Raw genomic sequence first — 17,459 nt, 5'->3', positions numbered from 1 at the left:
CAAGGCAGAGCTCCGTACAAAAAGAAGCAGTTAAGGATGCACTTAAGGATGAAATACAACCTGGACTCAGGTAGCAGCGTCCCTTAAAAGTCAGTGGGGTGATATCTCAGCACTTGAGGAAGAAATACTGCCCTCCGTAAGGACAAGAAGCAATTGAAACCTTAGAAAAAATGAAATTGGGTGGGATAGATGGAATTGCCAATAGCATCCCAGCAGCCGGGAAGGAACCATGGGTTCTTTGCACAGCTCCCTCAAAAACTTTCCCCTAGTACCTGGCTGGGCACGGGCCACCTTCATTTGTATGCTGCCCGTAGACTTCCCTCAAATACCCTGCACAGACTTTCATTATCGCTGTTATACTCAGGGATGAATTCCAGCAGCACCTGTTGGCAATTGCGAGCAGCAAGTCAGGCACAGAAGTGAAAGCACAGGGCTGTCCAGGGAGGGATGGACCTCCCCGAGCTGGCCCCATAACTGGGAACAGCCTGTGCAGAGTCCCTGCCATGGGGTCAGCACTGGGCCTGCACATCCCCATGGGCTGACAACACCCTGACAGCGCCCTGGGGTGTGGGGAACTGTTCTCTGGCCAGAGGAGAGAGCAATCCAGGCGCCACCCAGATTTCTGAAATAGTCTGCCCTGCTTTAATAACCCCAGGAATTATCACAGGTGCTTCGAGCTGGTCCTGAAGCTGGACTTTTCCTTAAAAATGAGAAGTTCTGCTTCATCAATTCATGGATTGCAAAAGGACATCCTCATACGGGGGATGTATTCAGGTCCTTTCTTCAGGCAAAATCCTGATTTAAGAAGCTTGATCCCAGGCTGGTGAATGAAGCCTGAGTGAAAGCTGCAGACGGTGGCACGCTGAAGGGGATGCCCTGTAGGGTTCGGCTGGGTGGGAGCCTCCTCTGGGTACCCCCAATACCTCTCAGAGTCTTGTTGGGGCAGAGTGGTTCTGCAGCTTTTTAAAAACCCCAAATCCCTAGAAACAAATCCCCCTGAAGAGCCGGAGCACGCCTGACGCTGCTCTCCAAGTGCCAGTTCGGAGCCCTGAGCTGTAATGCACAAAAGACAAACTGTGCTCCTATTAGCACCACATCAATATCATTTAAAGCCCCATTCTGAGGAGGGCCTGGCAGCCCAGTTAATGCACTTAATTTCCCTCTGTCTCTGAATGGACATAAATAATTGTGCAGCCCTAGCCCTCCCCACTCCATCCTCTCCAGCCAGACGGATTATCTCTTGTTCTTTCCCCAGATTTGGCTTCGGGACGCAAACACCATTTATGGTCACCGATTGTTCTAAAGGCCAAGTGTATAATGTACCATAAAATGAGATTTTAATACTTGGTGGGAGATTAGAGCAGCTCCGTTCTCTTAAAGCAGCCCACGTTCCCACACTCCAGCGGTCCCCAGCTCCTCCAGCTTGCCACCAGGTTGAGGAGAAAATGAAATGGGGAGGACACACGCGGACCCTGCGTGGATTTAGCAGCACAGGCAGAGCTTAAAACCATTGCTTCAGCCCCACAAGCTCCTTGCATGGGTTTGCCCGTGGGTGAGAGGTGGATCAGTGACCTCCAGGGATGGAGGAACTGTTTGGGACAACGCAGGTTCCTTCTGGCCATCCCCACCACCAGGCATCCACGGGGCTTTGAAGGTCAGGAGAGCAGGAATTATTTGTGCAGAGGTCCTGGTGGAGGCTCCTGGTGGAAGAGGAGGGGAAGCCATGCACAGACAGATGGCAGGAACACCTCCGGGACATCGCTCCCACACTGAAGCATCACTTTCATCCTCCCTGCAACCCAAAACGGAGCCCGGAGAGCAGACCGCGAGCAAGGGAGCGAAAATTTATCATGAATTAATCACAATAGGGCATCTTTCCTCAGATTTCTATAAAACTCCAGTGCGATAATTTAGCGGGGAGAATATCCTCTAATGAGCTTCGAGGAAACCGCAGTCATCTTAATGGGCTTCTTAATGAAGAATCATTTAGGTTTTTATTAACACTGAGGAAAAACACATGGCGTTTGGTAGCTCTTCGGAGCTGGGTGAACATGAATAATTGCTTCAAATGTTCAAACACAAGCACTCTAATGGGCCCCTGTTTGGTGCTTTCAGGGATATCACAATTTTGGTCTTTGGGAAATGTACCCAGAATGAAGATTTGATTTTGGTTCCCAAGCAGGATTTCCAACACATCAAGCTCTGTAGCAAGTGCCATTGGTACCATATTGTTCCCAGATGTTCTCACGACTGAAGATGAAGATCCAGTGGAAACTACAAGAGGATCTCAGCCCTGGTTCTTGCACTGGGTTTGCTCTACGTTCAGCCAACGCTCTCTGAGAGCTGTGTTTCTGATTTCTCAGTCTGCTCCTACACGGCATCTTCTGTAATATTCCTTTTTAAGCTCTGACACAATGTCTCGTCAAATGGAGGGAGGGCTCATGTTGGCATCGAAGGACCATGGTCCAGCCTCGAAGTCAAGAGAGATTGGGAATTCCCTGTGATTTTGTCATTCCTGGCTCACCTCTCAGCTCTGAAACACCTGGACTGGGAGACCCGGGAGAGGAGGAAGGGAAAGGGAATAACTTATTGTCGTTTACTACCACAATTTACCTGGCCTAACGGGCAGCCTGTTGGGTGGACATCACAAGTCTAATGACAGTACTGAGAAGCCGAGTTAACGGAGCCAAGAGTTTGATGCTCTGCAGCCGTGCGGGGTTTGTTCATTGCATCACGGAGCTGCAGCCTCACTTCAGGTGCCAGCAGCTCATGGGAAATGTCTGTGCAGTTACGAGAATGGCTTCAAATGGAAATTGTTCCATCCAAGGGCACAGTGGCCGGGCACTTATACAAGCTGCAAGAGAGGCACTCAGAAGGGGAGTAAAGAGGTGATGTTTTCTTTCCCCTTGGTTCAGATGTGCTGTAGGGGTTTTATCCCAGCTTCCCTCCAACTCTACTCTTTGCATGAGCACCAGGCACCCTCGTGCCCCATGCGCTCCACGCAGCATCCCTGTCTCCTGCAAAGACTGTCGAGGCTCGCAGGTGGGCTGGGTGGTCCTGGGGAGGTCTTTGTCCTTTCCTGTGCATCACAGAAGTAGTCAGGGGACACCACTCCTAACACATAGCACCTCGTGAATGAATCAGCCCCTTCCTCACCATCTGCATCTGTTTCCCTAGCCCAGCTGCTCACACCTCTAGCTATAAGAGGCAGGGATCCTCTCTGCTGAGTGTGTCACCGCCGAGCCCCGAGTGGGAAGCTCCAGCTCCCTTTGCCATGCCATCAGCACTGGGTCAATAGTTGTGTGCAGAGGTGCTGCCCCAGGGGGCTCCGATCTGTCCCCAGCCCAAGTGAGAGGCTTTGCCTAATTATAACCTTCATAAGGGACATCTGAATTTGTTCCCAGGAGACCAGCATTTGGGAAAGGCAGAAATAACCATGAAATTACTGTCTTAATCTATCGGCTGCTTACTGTGCAATCAGAAGGCCAGCAGTTACCATACAATTATGGAGTTAATTAAATGGGTATCTCTGCCCTTAAACATAAAACACTACCAGGAGGCACCTGCTGGCTCTTGGATTTCAGAGAAATCAGTGAGACAAAAGAAAGGAAAATGGGAACAAGCCATTCTAGGTTAAAGGGGAGAAAGGAAAGGGTACTCATCATTTTCTTTTCTGTTGTAACAGTTCAGTAGGTGCCAGGAGTTGAACTCTTGTTTAATTTCCCAGATCTGTGCTTTAGTGAAGTGGAAGCTGCAAAGGAAGGTTTTTGCCAATTTCAATAGAATTAGTCAATAATATTTCATTAATACAGGGGCAGTATCACCAGCTTTTAAGTGTGGACACAGTAATCACAATTTATTTTCAAGCTGGATTTATTCTCCCTGTACAGCTAGCACTAAAATAAACGGCAATATTACCATTACAATTAATCTCTAACCTTGAAATTTTAGTAATGACTGAGAAAAGAAAAGGAAGCTATCTTTAAGAAGGAATGTTCTGGGGAAGTATTATATGCAGGTGGATTTATTCCGCTTTCAATTAAAAGACGAACACTTTTGTTACTCTATCAGCTTTGATTTGCCAGCAGCTTTCTCTAGTTTTATTGGAAGCTGAAATTAGGTTCCTCTGTTTCTAACAGAGTGAACACCAGATTAAAAGTAGATTTACCCAAATAGTTGATGAGCGCCTTGGGCTTCAGCTGAATGGCTCCTGATTTACACCAATTTGAGGACAGCATCCCTGCAGTTTGTTTGGATTCTCCCTCGGGACAGCCCAACACAACCAGCTCCCATCTCTCTGTGGTCTGGTCCAGTGGATTTATGTACAAACCAGCCTAGGGCCCTGAGCCTAATTTCTCCTTGTGATGAGTCAAGGACTCTGATCTGGGGTCCGCTTTCTCCTCTCCAGTGCTCTGTCAGGCTCTTCCTTCCTCCCAGCAGAGTTCCCTGGGCCTCTCCATAAATTATCTGTGGTTCTTGTTAGCATTTTCAGAAGTTATACCCACAAGACAAGCAAATTGCTTACAGTTTCTCTTTCTTCTGCAACTTTTCTTCCTCTCACTTGTGCTGGGGAGTCTACAAGCTGGCACTCTCCAGCACCCAGATCCCATCTCCTAACCTACTGTAAAACAATTTGCAAGTCTAAAACCTGCAGGTTCCTGCCACAAAGGAGCTGTGGCTCCTGCAGGGCTGATTATCACACCCCTTTTGTCTGCTTCAAGAGCCCTCCTCCACTTCCCTGGCTTCCCCTCAACAAATTAGCAATTACCAGTTAGCAAAGGTAAACTCAGGAGATTTTCCAGCCACAGGAGATGCATCTCCTACACTACAGCAGTGGATGAGCTACACACTGCAATCAACCCGGCATCTGCTGCATAGAGAGGTCCAACAGGCTGAGATTAGCAGAGATTAGAGAAAACCAAAAATCAAACCTAATCTCCTGAAAAGAAAAAAAAAAAAAGTGAAAAAATTCATTAGCTGGCCAAGGCCCGGGGTAAGGATTGAATCATGCTCTCTACTAGAAAGAGGACCTGGAGTCTCTAGAGAGTGATAGGGACAGATGCTAGATGAGGCCACTAGATGTTATGCAAACTTCCAGCCCCTCTCTACCACTAATTAATCTGGAATCCCACTCCTGTACTGAGATTTACCATAGAATTTCCTCTCTGACTGCTCCTGCTCGTGTTTCCAAGAGATCCATCGGGGTGTGATAGCTTGATTCATTTTTGGCTCACTTCCCCGTCATGCCTAAGTGATGGACAATGTGTCTGGAAGCCAGTATAGAATAATAACATTAACTCTGTGTCTAGCAAACAGACTAAACTTAAGAGAATGCTGCCAAAGAAACCCTGAGGAAGAGACAGTGATGAAAATATAAATGATTAGAAAGAGATAAGAGACAAAGAGTCTAAACCTGTCCAGGGAGAGAGGAAATGAAAGTGGGAAAGTGGTATTCAGTGGGTTTAAATCAACTCACTGATTATCAGAGATTGACACCAGCTGAAGATCTGCCTCCCTGGATGCTGCTGGGGGGAGCTCAGCCCTCATGCTCTGCAGGCTGAAACCTTCAAGCTTTCGCCAGCACCAGGACTGCAGAGCCTGACTTTGTTCTGCTGTGCTCTTACATCAGCGTGGGGGGCTGCGATGCAGCCCTTTGCACCCCTTCTTCAGATGCAGGCAGAAGACGAAGGAGCAGAAAGAATCAGGTGAGTTTTGGTGCTGTGATCTCCTAGCCCACAGTGTGCTGTGCCCCTTTACGCCCAGGACCAGACTGTTCCCTCCTTCCCTAGGGGACACGCAGGGTACGACCTCAGTACTGCAAAACCCAAGTGCTCAGTTTGCCTCACCCTGACATTCAGCATCCCAGATCAAATCTCAGCCCCAGAATGATCCAACCTCCATCCCTTGTTCCTGGGCTCACCATCCCTTACCTGCAGGACCCCCATTGTCCCCTACTCCTTTAGCCATGATGGCCAGCACATCACAGAGGATGAACACAGTCAGAGTTGTGAATATCTGTGTGCTTGTGCAATTAGAGGTTCTGCTTAGAAGCACGTTCCTTAGACGTGGACTGGTTCCCCCATCCTAGAAGAAGGAATTTATGGAAACGGAGAAAGGTGTTTTAAATTATTCAATATAAATGTAAATAGGAGAAAGGGTTCTTTTGAATAAACTGTGTTATTTATGCTCAGCCCTGGAAAAAAAATGGACAGCAGGTTAAGATCTGCTTGCAAGGCAAAGCCATTTGTTTTCCTGCTAGTTGATGCAAATAACGTAAATATGCTTTACATTTTAGAAGGAAGCTTATGAAATATTAAAGCCAAATTCCCAGGTCCCTTCTCCTGCAGAAATGGAGTGCTCTTGAGGGAGACCCGGGGATATTGTGGTGGCGGAGCAGAGGATGGCTGAGGGGTGTGCGCAGAGCAGTAAGAGAAAGTATGGAAAGGGAGTCGCAGGGAGACGGCTGTGCATATAAAGATGAAGAGAGACCTAGAGGGATGGATATGCAATGAAGAAGGAGCATGTGTAAGGGCTGCGTCTCCCAGGAGGGTCTCCCACTCTCCTGTCCCCAGTGTGTGTGGGTAGGCTGGTGGATTTTCCCAGGGGACACCAACAGAGAAGGAGCAGGGTATGGAAGCCCCTTGAATTATTCAGTTCTTATAAATTACCGCTCTCTGCAACTTCTTTGTCTGGAGGGCATGTGTTCATTGCAGGGGAGGACGGGAGAGGTGAAGGGATGGTGTAGGATCCCCATGACAGCACACACTGTGCAGAGCAGGGATGGGATGCTGAGCACTGGGGGAGAGAACCAAGACTGTAGCTTTGGGGGTTTCACCATGTTTCCACCGCGTAACACCTATTTCTTCTTATCTAGAGTTCCCAAATAGCCACAAACCACCACAGAAGTGAAAGGTGAAGAGTGGCTCTCTAGCAAAGCGTAGGGAAAGCTGACGTGTTTCTCTCTGAGCTCCACACGTTCCTTCATCCTCCACTCCCCGCATGTCTACAGATTTTGGCACAGCCAGAGCAGTCCTGGCTGCTCTCCCTGGAGCTTTCCAACTAAGCTAAATTTCCTCACCTCTTCCTTCACACCATGAAGTCCCACAGCCCCAGGCTTCCCCTGCAATACCCCAAGGACACAGCATCCCCTTGTCCTACCCATAACCAGAGCAGTGCTCTGGCACCCTGGGGCCACAGGATGCTCCGTGCCAGCTGGTGCTTGGCACAAGGCAAGCACTGGGAGAAGTGGTTTTGGTTGGCCTTAAGGTTCCTGATGAACGTCTGCCACTACAGGGGAAGCCTGGGGCTGCGGGGCCTCATGGTGGTCAGATGAGGGCTCTGCTTTAAATCGTGGCCACCACCCCCTGCTCAGCTGCTGTAGGCAGACAGGAGGGGGGAAAAATGGGATTTATTTTCAGGGGATGGATAGCACCACTGCTGGCCGGGTCCAGCCACAAACCACAGACCCGTTTCCTCCCCTCCACTGCTCAGATGCCAGGCCGCCATCACCTTCCAGCACGTAATCAGAGCGCCTGCCAATTAAAGGCAGGGCAGTTGCCAGAGCTTGCTGCAGGGGAAGGAGGGTAATTACCAACAGAAGCCATCGCTTGGTTTGGTGCTGTGTGATTAGCAGGCTGCGCTGCCTCCAGAGAGCAGGGTCCTGAAAAATGCAGGAGTGTGGACATGGTAAACATCATTACTGCAGCAGGAGAGGGGAAGGGGCTGCTTGTGCAGGGGCCCTCAGGCTGCCCTGCTGGAACAAGGTGACCAGCGGGGTTTCAGAGAGCAGCGATGCCCAGGAACAAGGAGAAAGGCTCTGGGAAATGTCCCTGGCTGCCTGAAGTGTCCCCATGCACTGCTTCAGCTCGTTCCCATCAAACTGAATTACACAGGACAGCCACAAGTGCACGGGGAGAGACAGCTCTGTGTGCACAGAGCTCGTGTGCTGCACGCCGGCACAGACCAGGGCGTGCATCGACTGCTGTGCATGAGCCAGGCAGCGGGTCCTTGAGATGCACGATGCAAGTTTCTGTCCCCAGTGGCCCCAGCGAGGGATTTGACAGGCGGGAGCAGGGTGCAGATATCAGCCGTGGCACTGCCCTGCAGCTGGGGCAGGAGGCCACGCACACGCTGCTCTAACATGCCTTAAGCAAACAGCCCAGCTCCCGTTTTGTCGGACTTATTTTCTTCCTTCCCTCTTCAGGCAGGCAGCACGGTCATTTCAGATATTTCTGGGGCTAAAAAGGGAATACAGCAAAAAGCAAGAAAATGCAGGGTTTGAGCATCTGCCTTGCCAGGCCAGATAGGTCTGAGGAATCTGAAAAACTCCAGGCATTCCTTTGAAAGACAACAGGCTAATTTCACCCTTGCCATAAGGGTGTGATTCCTATCTGCCAGGAGATCTGATTTCCTAGGCTCTTTTACATTTCTGAAACTTTTTATTTATTTATTCATTTAATGGAATGCCCTTCTCATCCGTAGCACTGCCACACCTGAAGGCTGCAGGGAGGAGGGAAAGGAAAAGGGCATTAGTTCGCGTCTGGTTAGAGGGTCTACCAGTCCAAACAGGGAGCTGCAAGTTGCATTGAACGTTTTTATAAGCATTTCTGCAGCATTTTAAGCAGGACCCCCCCAAAAAAAAGACATCAGTTTAAACTCGTTGACTTGATGACTGACTGGGTCATTGCCTAAGTCTGGGAGTTGTATTTGTAGTTACCGACAGCGCTCGAGATTCCAGCAATGCAATCATTTGCTTGAGTTCCCCAGGCAATGGCGTACGATAGGCAGCTGTGAGTGGTAATGGATAGAGAGGTGTTAGCGTGAGGCTAACTGGCAGAGAGAGCGGGCAGCAAGTGCTGGAGCTCCAGGAAGGGCAGAGCATCCAGGCAATGCGTGCTTACCTGCAGAGGAAGAGGAGGAGGAAGAGCAGGAGGCAGAAGAGGAGGCAGAGCAGCACGGCCGGGCACGTGCATATTTACCCACACCCATTTGGGAGCCCACGCCCTTTGCCATCCTCTGTCCTCGCAGCCAGCTCCTTGCCATGGACACAACCGGCTGGATGGGATGATGGGGAAAACAGAAACAAACCTGACAAAAATAAGAAACTTCAAAAAAAAATGCAGTGACTTCTTGCACCCTAAATTATTGGCAATAAAGCACGCTTCCAGCCAGCAGAGAAGGGCTTTCTCCCCAGTTCTGGTCTTTAGGGTGGAGCAGCACCCCTGGCTGTGCCCTCCTGTCCCACCTCGGGGATGCTGCACCAGCCCCGGAGTGTGCCCGGGTGCTGGGAGCGGATCACGAGTTCTGCTGCTGCCAGCTGGATGCTGGTGTTGCCACCAGCTCGGCACCAATTATTTATGAAAGGAAATAGAAACAAAACTGCTTGACATTTGCAAAGAAATCATTACCACGCACTCGTGGCGAATCAGAGCTGGAGTGCTTTAAAGTTCCGCCGTCCCAGCGCTTAATTAGAGACCAGGCGGTTTATGTTTTGCTCTCATGAAAAATTTAACCCCCGGTTGCTTTGCCCGATTCCAGCCAAAATGCAGCTTCTGGCCCACCCCCTTCCACTTCAGGGGCGCTCAGCTTGCCTCCCCTGCCCAGGGACCCCTGCAGGCACTGGGGGCAGTTCAGGATAAGACCTCGGTGTGGTCTCCAGGAGGCTTGGAGCACCCCTCAGAGCCTTCCCCTTTCCCCCCCATGCCAGAAAAGGTGGTGCACCCACAGGTGGTCGCCATCCCCAGGGCAGGATGGGCTTTGCCTAAACCTCATATTTTTTCTGGCTGCACCACACACCTCCACGTGAGGCTGAGCCGAAGGGATGTTTGTTTTGGTTTTTTTTCCCTTCCAAGCCTCGGTGGCTGCGTGGGGCAGTGATCAGAGCCTGCTCCCCATTTGGGGCCTGGTCTCATGTGTAGATCTCCCTCTGGGTGCTGCTGCTCGCCTCCCACCCTCACCCCTAAACCGGGAGCAGCAGGTGTAACGTGGAGATAAATAGAGTGAGGAGCACAAACTGCTCGATAATGGGATCTGCGTAAGCTTCCGCAGTAAATGATCATTGTAGCTACAACCGAATTTCCCTAATCTAGACAAGCCTCTGCTCTCCTCTCCTTCAACTAGCAGTTTAATTTGCATTAAAAAAAATCCTTCCAAGATGATGTGGATTGCACCCCCTTCCCTCCTCCCCCCATGCTTTACAAGATATAAACATTGCGTCTTCTTTTTAAATGTAGCCTCTGGGTAGGGATTCCTGTGAAACTGAGAAGCAGGCCATTTTACAGATAAATGATTTATACAGAAGATGCTATGGATGACCTGATGCTGACCTGTTTGAATTAATTCCAGCATTTGAGCTTCCATTTCTATTAAAACTCCATTTACCAGGGAAGTGAAAAGGTAATTATCGTCCCCAGCTTTAAATCACTCTGCTGCTGAATTATTAAAGGGAAGAATTAAAAATAATCAGGCTTTTTCATTATACTTCATAGAGAGGAAATTAAAGGTGTAAGAATGTATTTTTTGCTTGAATTTAAGTATTCATTTCTGAGATTTATGTAGAAATTGAAATTATTCTCTCTGTGTGCCCAGCTCATTCTCTTTATGAAAAACACACAGACACATGCATGGGGGGGAGAAGGGAAAAAAAAGTAAAAACCCTCTTGTAAAATTAAAAGAAGAATAGAAGGAAGAAGGGATTTAACATGAAAAAGTACAGGAGAGTGTTGTGCATTTTAATACCCTTTTTTTTTCCTGCACAATTACACCTCTGAGTGATCCAGCAGAGGGAGATTAAGCTGCTACTAATTTCAGATATACAGTTGTAAAACGCTGGGTTAGTTCTTATCAGGAGAGGTTAAAAAAAAAAAAAATCCACCTCTGCCTGGCAGGAGGAGGCAGCTGATGGCTTGCGATGCCTGAAGGCTCTCAGGAGCAGGGGCTGGTGCTGGATCCTAGCAGCCAGGGCATGGTACCAGCACCCTCGTGTAGCCCCCGGATCATCCTCATGTAAACGTAGGAGGGGGGTGGCTGGGCAGGGGGTGACACAGGAAGATCCAGCACCGGTGAAAGGGCTCAGCACCTCCAGAAGCGGGCAGCCCTGCTCCTCGCTTGGTATCTTGAGGCAGCGAGCTCCAAGGGCTGAGCACACCTACGTGCCTGTTGTGCTGTGGGGTGGTTGTAGACACTGCTCCGGGCCAGTTCAACAGCACTTGGCCATGTCCTGAAACAAAAAGACCCTTCCTGAAGGACTTTTCTGGTGTGCATTCAGGGGGAAGGAGCCTGGTAGCTGATCAATCTGGTCTCAGAGCATGAACAAGCATCTCTGGGGCTGGTACAAAGCCTGGAGATATCCAGAAACATCCGTCTATGTGAGAATAGGAAAAGCAAGCTGCAGCACAGAAGAGAAAAACACTTTGTTCAGTTCCAGAGTCAAAAGCAAAATCCCAAACACCAAATTCCTCGTCTGATTGCCTGCCCCACTGCCTTCTGCTGCTGGATGGGGACAGGCAGGGCCACCCCACCCCACAGAAGCTGCAGCTAAACGTGGTCCTGCATCAGCTCCCACCTCAGGCAGTTCCCTGAGCTTGCCTTTCATTGCTTCTGGGGCTGGACCTTGCCAGATCAGCGCTGCAGTTGCACTCCATTGCAAGCTCGTGGATAAAACACCAGTTACAGCACGAAAAAGGCAAAGAGAAGTCAACAGCAAACAGCCAAAGCAGGGATATGCCTCCCACCTCCTGCACTTGTACAAAGCAGCGGCTGTTCTTCTCCCCCAGCCCTGCTCTCCTGCACACCAGAGCTCCTCCTATCCGGCAACGTGAAAGTAGAAGTCACAGACGGGTGGGAAAAGCATAGACGTGGTACCTGTCTTTCACAACTGTCACAAAACTGAGTGAGAATCTAGGCCAGTCAACATCTGTCCCTGGCAAAGTAGTCAGAAGTTGATATACGATCCAATAGATAAAGAATTAAAGGAGAGAAATATAATTAACATCAGTCAACACGGTTTTATGGAAAATAGGGCTTGTCAGACAAATCTGATTTCGTTCTTTGATGAGATTACGAGTTTGGTTGATAAGGGTAACAGCAAAGACGTAATATATTTAGGCTGTTGTAAGAGGTTTGACTTTGTATCTCACAACGTTCTGATTAAAAAATTAGCACTATGCGATATCAGCGGAGCACGTGGTAAATGGATTAAGAATCAGCTCTCTGGCAGCTCCTAGGAAATGGGCTGTCGACAGAGAATCACAGCATGAGGGAGGGAGGCACAAGCAGTGCTTCTAACACATTTCCAGGCTTGGACTCAATTTTCCTCAATAATCTTGATATGAAAAATTAAATTAATACTGATGAAACTTGCAGGAAGCCCGAAGATCTAAGCAGAGATATGCGGCAATCAAGAGGGGCAGATCGCTCAGGAAGACCTGGATTGCTCAGGAAGCTCAGCTTGCTCCAGCTTCATGTACGAGTACGAGGAACCACAGCAGGACTGGGGACCAGAGCTGCCTTCCCTGGCCAGAATCAAAGGTGGGTGAGGAGCTGAGAGCACTGATCCATCCCTCCTTGGGGAGAGACCCCAAGAGCTCAATCCGTTTAGTTTATCAAGTGGAGATTGAGAAGTAGCTTGACTAGAAGGGATCAAAACCTTCATGGGGAGACAATAGCAGGTACTAAAAGCCTCGTTAATGTGCTAAAAGAGGCATAAGAATGGCCCGGTGATTGCAAGGGGAAGCCAGAGGAACTCAGATAAGAAGTTAGGCCCGACTATTTCTCTACAAAGCGATTAAATGTTAACAGATTTCCAGGAGAACAGCACTTTCTCAAGCTCCAGAATCACCTTGTGCTTTTGTCAAAGTGGTGCGTTAACCACCAAAAAGTCAAAGAGCTCCTGTTTGTCCCCTTTGGATAGAAAGGGAACAGAAGATCAGAAAAGGCTTCTCCTGGTGCTCCCTGCCTAGGGAAAAATTGCTGAACATTGCCCTGTTCTCAGCCACGTCCTGTGCTGCTGCTCCTGGCTCTCCGTGCGCCTTTCCCCTTCCTTCGGGAGGGAACAGAGCCAGCCCCCGGGGTGGCACACTGCCCAGCGGGTCCCAAAAGCACACACCCCGGCCCTTCACGGACTCTCCTTCCATCCCCCTGGCTTTAACCCAGGACCAGACAACCCAGGCTGTATCGCCCTCCTGCTCCATATCAGCCTCTAAGCTCCCGGTCTCCAGCAGTCCTATATTTTCACCATATTCTGCTCAGAACTTAAACTACCAGGTCTCCTGGGCAATTAATTTATTATCCCTTTAACTGCCTGAAGAGAACTTACAGCCCTTATAATAATACTTTACATCTCTCCGGGGTTTTCCAGTAAGGATCTCAAAGAGCTGTGCAAATAACTGTTATTCCTTGTGCTCCCACACGTGGTATTCCCTTCCATCCTGCAGACGTGGAGACAGAAGAGATGACGTGCTCTGCTCTGTGCCATATATTGCGGCAGGGATTTGAGGGCGGGAGGCTCAGCCAGCCGTGCTCTTCACCAGATTGCATGGCCACACCAGGAGGAACAAACCAGGAACCAACTCAGCTGCTGCCGGCTGAGATGCTCAAGGCAGCCCCCAGAAAACGTGGTGGGGCTGGGGGAGATATTACCATCACGGGGTGAGGAGTAAGCTTAGCCAATTCGAACTTCTTGCAAATATCAATGAAAATATATATTTTCAAATATATAACGTATAAAATTAAGTTGCATGAAATAGATTTGCAAATATCATTGCAAATACCACCCAGCAGCTCCTTGTGGTACAGGTTCTGCCGATGCAGGGTCACTGCTGCCACCAACACGAACTCTTACCCCTATGAAACCCCAACGTGCAGACATGCCGTTTGCTGTCCTGTGTGGCCCTCAGGGTGGACAATCCCCACACACGTCCTTCACGCCAAACTTTGCCTTTGCTCTTTGATACCAGGCTGCCTTATGCAGATGAGGACACGGAGACATTTTCCATGCTTGCTCCGTTGTTTTTTCTCTGGTGCTTTTTGCATCCACTGGGAAGAAATTTTGATTTAAACAGTCAGGAGAAACCTTTTGGGAAAGCAGAAACAGCTTTGGCACCTAGAAAGGAACAACTTTATTTTTCATTCTAGACCTGCCCGGCCAGCATATGACTTTTATACTATTTTCTTTTCAAGAAACAATTGAAAAGAAATATTGCAGCTAGCCCAAAACACTGTTTCTTCCAAAGAGTCCTATTTCAGGGGAAAGAGGAACATGGGGTTGTAATTCAGAACCAAATAGGCATCCCCCGTATGCATGGGCGGACGGTTATTGAGACAGAGGAATGGGAAGACAAGTCGGAAGACAAGTGAGCAGGTTAGCAAGAGGCGGGTGGGTGTTGTAGGTGGATGAGCGGAGAGAAATGTGGATGGAAGAAGCAGGGGTGAGCTGGGGTCGGGGCTGCTCAGGGCGGCACTCAGCAGCCGTGAGCAAGGTGCAGCAGCAGCCCCTGTCCCCCTGCTCGCACCCAGCAGCTGCTCACGCGGGGCTGATGTCGCCTCATCTCCTGCAGGCAGCCTCTCCCCAGCATTCCTCTTTTGTGCTCCTGCTCCTTCCAGCCCCGCCGCCACCTCCTGTTCCCCAGTCACTTCACACCGCAGCCTGATTAGTGTAAATATTGCCACCAAACAGGGACTGTCTGAGCAGATACCTTCCCTCCCTCCCCACCACGCCAGCCTGTAATGAGCTAGGAGAAAACGCTGCTGAGAGGTGTCAGAACAATTTCTATTAAACATAATTTCCTAATGAAAAGGTTATAAGTGACTGTGTCAGAGCTGATCAGCATTCAGTCTCCCCATCACAGCACGATTCCCGGCCAGCAGCCTAACTGGGGTGGCTGTGAGCCCTGTCCCTGTGTCAGAGCGGGTCCTGCACCAGCTTCGTCATCCTGAGCAGGAGCTGGGCAGCCTGATCCTCTCCCAGCTCCCCTCCAGATCCCAGCCTGCCCCTTAGCACCCAACAAGCCATCCCCTCTCAGGGAGGGCTCCTTCCTTGCCGCCAACAATTCCCTCAACTCACCCACATCGCTCCTTCCTGCCCCTCCTTCCCTCCCACCCTTCCTCTTCTGTCTTCCCCAAGCCACTAGAGAGGATTGAAGACAGGATTACTCAATGATAACAACAGCCACCATCCTAAATCCAGTCAGGGATGGTGGCTAATCCCTTTAATGAGTTGCTGTAGCTCTGGCAGCTGAGCTAGCCTGCATGCTAACTCACCAGCTCTCCCCTTCTCCTCCCAGACAGACGCTGCTGAGCAAAGGCTGCAGCCCGAGAGATTGCTCTCAGAAGTGGGAAGAAGCCCTGAGCCGTCCTGTGATCCCTTTGGCACTAGGGGAGCAGGCTCAGAGAGCCCTGGGCGAGCTGCAAGTGGCTGGTGATGTCCCTGCCAGCCCATGGTAGGTCAGAGACCAGCAGCCACCCATCCCATGGAGGGGATGCAGCTGGAGCAGGGCAGGAAGGCATCCCACCAGCAGGACAGGGTGATGCTCGTAAAATAAAACCCTCGCCGGGATGGGAGCAGGCACCAAAGCACAGGACACAGCCGGTCCCAGAGCCCCCTCCTGCACAGAGCCATGCTGCTTGCACCGTGCTCCTGCAGGAAAGGCGACCTCGGTGGCCACAGCAAGCCAAAACCTTCCCTGCAGCCAACAGAAAAGGGACAGAACAGACCCGGGGGGTCCATATACCTTACACGGGACTGCTCTCCCTAAATTAGGGTTTGTGCAACAGTGTCTCATTGATTCAGGTTTATTCAAGGCTCAGCAAGATGGTGACACCTGGCTCCCTACAACAGCACCAGCTGGAAGGGCTTGGGCTGGTGTCAGGGCACCGCAGCCCCACGGCACCCCTGGCAAGGTGGGCATGTTCCCAAAGGGGTGCTGTCAGCTGGGGGCAGAGCCCTCATTAACCCAATTAGTCACCACTCAGAGTCACTCAGCACTGCCCGAATAGGAGGCAGGAAAAAAAAAATAGCAGAAAAGCCATCTCTTCTCCTCCCTTGGGGCAGGAAAATCACTTTCCCTCTCCAAAGAAGTGAAGTTTGGGAAATGCTGCTGCAGCATCTGAGACAGCCTGGAAAGGTGCCGCCTGTTTCCCACCCAGCTTCTTTCCCTGACAGCAAGGATGAGGGGCTACATTTCTCCCCTCGGTCTCGAGGGGAAGTTCCTCTGCATGGCTAATGTGCTGCAGACAGCATTACAGCGGCCTCGTCCAGCCTTCGTGGCTGGTTCTTCATTATTTTGCACTGGTGCTACAATTTGCGCTGATGCAAAGGAACAGCGTAAATCAGGCATGAATGAGGGAGGATTACTGCTGCAGGAGCCTCTGACTGCCCCACGTTGGCAGGTTTAATTGCTTTCACAGGGACCAGGCCAAACCAGGCTGGAAAGCTGAGAACCGAGGCGTGCAAGCAGCCACACTGATTAAATTTCCCCCTGCTCTGGCCGTTGCCCTGCGGTGGCGGCTGTGAGCAGCGAGCCTGCCTCACCAGGGCTGATGTTTCGCTTCTCCCCCTCCAGTTTTAAGGAAGGAGCCCTTGCTCCAGCACAAGGACACTAGTCCAAGCTGGCTACAGGCCTGTCCTTTCCAACCTACCTGGTTCCCTTTTGCTCAGCAAGGACTGCCTTGTGCATCCCCCTCGTCCCTCGCTCGCTCACACCCCCAGCCTTCCCCTTCCTCCTAATGAGGCTTCCCCTCTCTGCACAACACGTGCTGCCTGGGCTTTTCCCTCCCTTTCCTTATCAAGATAAAGCTGTCATCGGCTTTCCCATTCCGCTGGTTTGTTGAGACTTTCAAAGCCTGGAACAGTATTAAATATTCAGCCTGCTCCTTTGGGCTGCATTTCAGAGCCTGCATCCCTCCCTTTAATTGCTCCGTCAAGACTAGATGAAAGTTTGATGCCGAGGCTTTGACTGGGACTAACTCAAACACTTTGGGCTCTGCTGATTTATTTATTTAAAGAGAAAAATATCTGGATTATTCTGCTTAAATTAGGCTCTGCAATTGCTAAAGACCTCTTTCATTGGTTCTCTCACTCATTCATGCATCTTTCCAAAAACGCACTCTCTTCCCTGCTATTTTTGGCTATACTGAAATATGAGCATGCTCCTTCCTTTATCCTTTTCTCTCCGTCTCTCTTCTGTCACCAAGCGCACATCTCAAACACCTCTTCTGAAACAGCACTGTGCCCTATAATCCCATGGGAAGGCGGATGGAGACTTCCATCCGAGGAGAGGGCTCCCTTGGGCGTCGCTCCACCAACAAGGCAGCAGAAATCAGCATCTGGAGAGAACTTGGCTGGCAGGGAAGACACAACCACAGCATCCCCTGCACAGCTTCAGAGGCTGGCTCTGATTTAGATGCACCCAGCAGCAGCTTGTTAACCCGCACCCCTTCTACCTGGCCCTGGAGACGTGGCT

At 50.2% G+C, this 17,459-nt stretch overlaps 2 long non-coding RNA genes across 2 annotated transcripts; one reads left to right on the top strand and one right to left on the bottom strand.

Annotated features, from left to right (window-relative positions):
- Window positions 1-1,095: 1,095 nt before the first annotated feature.
- Window positions 1,096-5,441, bottom strand: LOC308182641. The gene is made up of 2 exons (XR_013941975.1): window positions 5,151-5,441; window positions 1,096-2,854 (listed from the first exon to the last, which is right to left on the bottom strand). It is a non-coding gene; the product is annotated as an uncharacterized lncRNA (long non-coding RNA).
- Window positions 5,442-5,494: 53 nt separating this feature from the next.
- On the top strand, window positions 5,495-13,857 carry LOC308182642. Its single transcript, XR_013941976.1, has 3 exons — window positions 5,495-5,705; window positions 12,364-12,528; window positions 13,434-13,857. It is a non-coding gene; the product is annotated as an uncharacterized lncRNA (long non-coding RNA).
- Window positions 13,858-17,459: the final 3,602 nt, after the last annotated feature.

This window comes from Anser brachyrhynchus, assembly GCF_964034855.1.
Source record: "Anser brachyrhynchus genome assembly, chromosome: 25".
Taxonomy (NCBI): Eukaryota; Metazoa; Chordata; class Aves; order Anseriformes; family Anatidae; genus Anser; species Anser brachyrhynchus.
The sequence above is the reverse complement of the archived record's forward strand: the minus strand, read 5'-3'. Positions and strand labels throughout refer to the sequence as shown.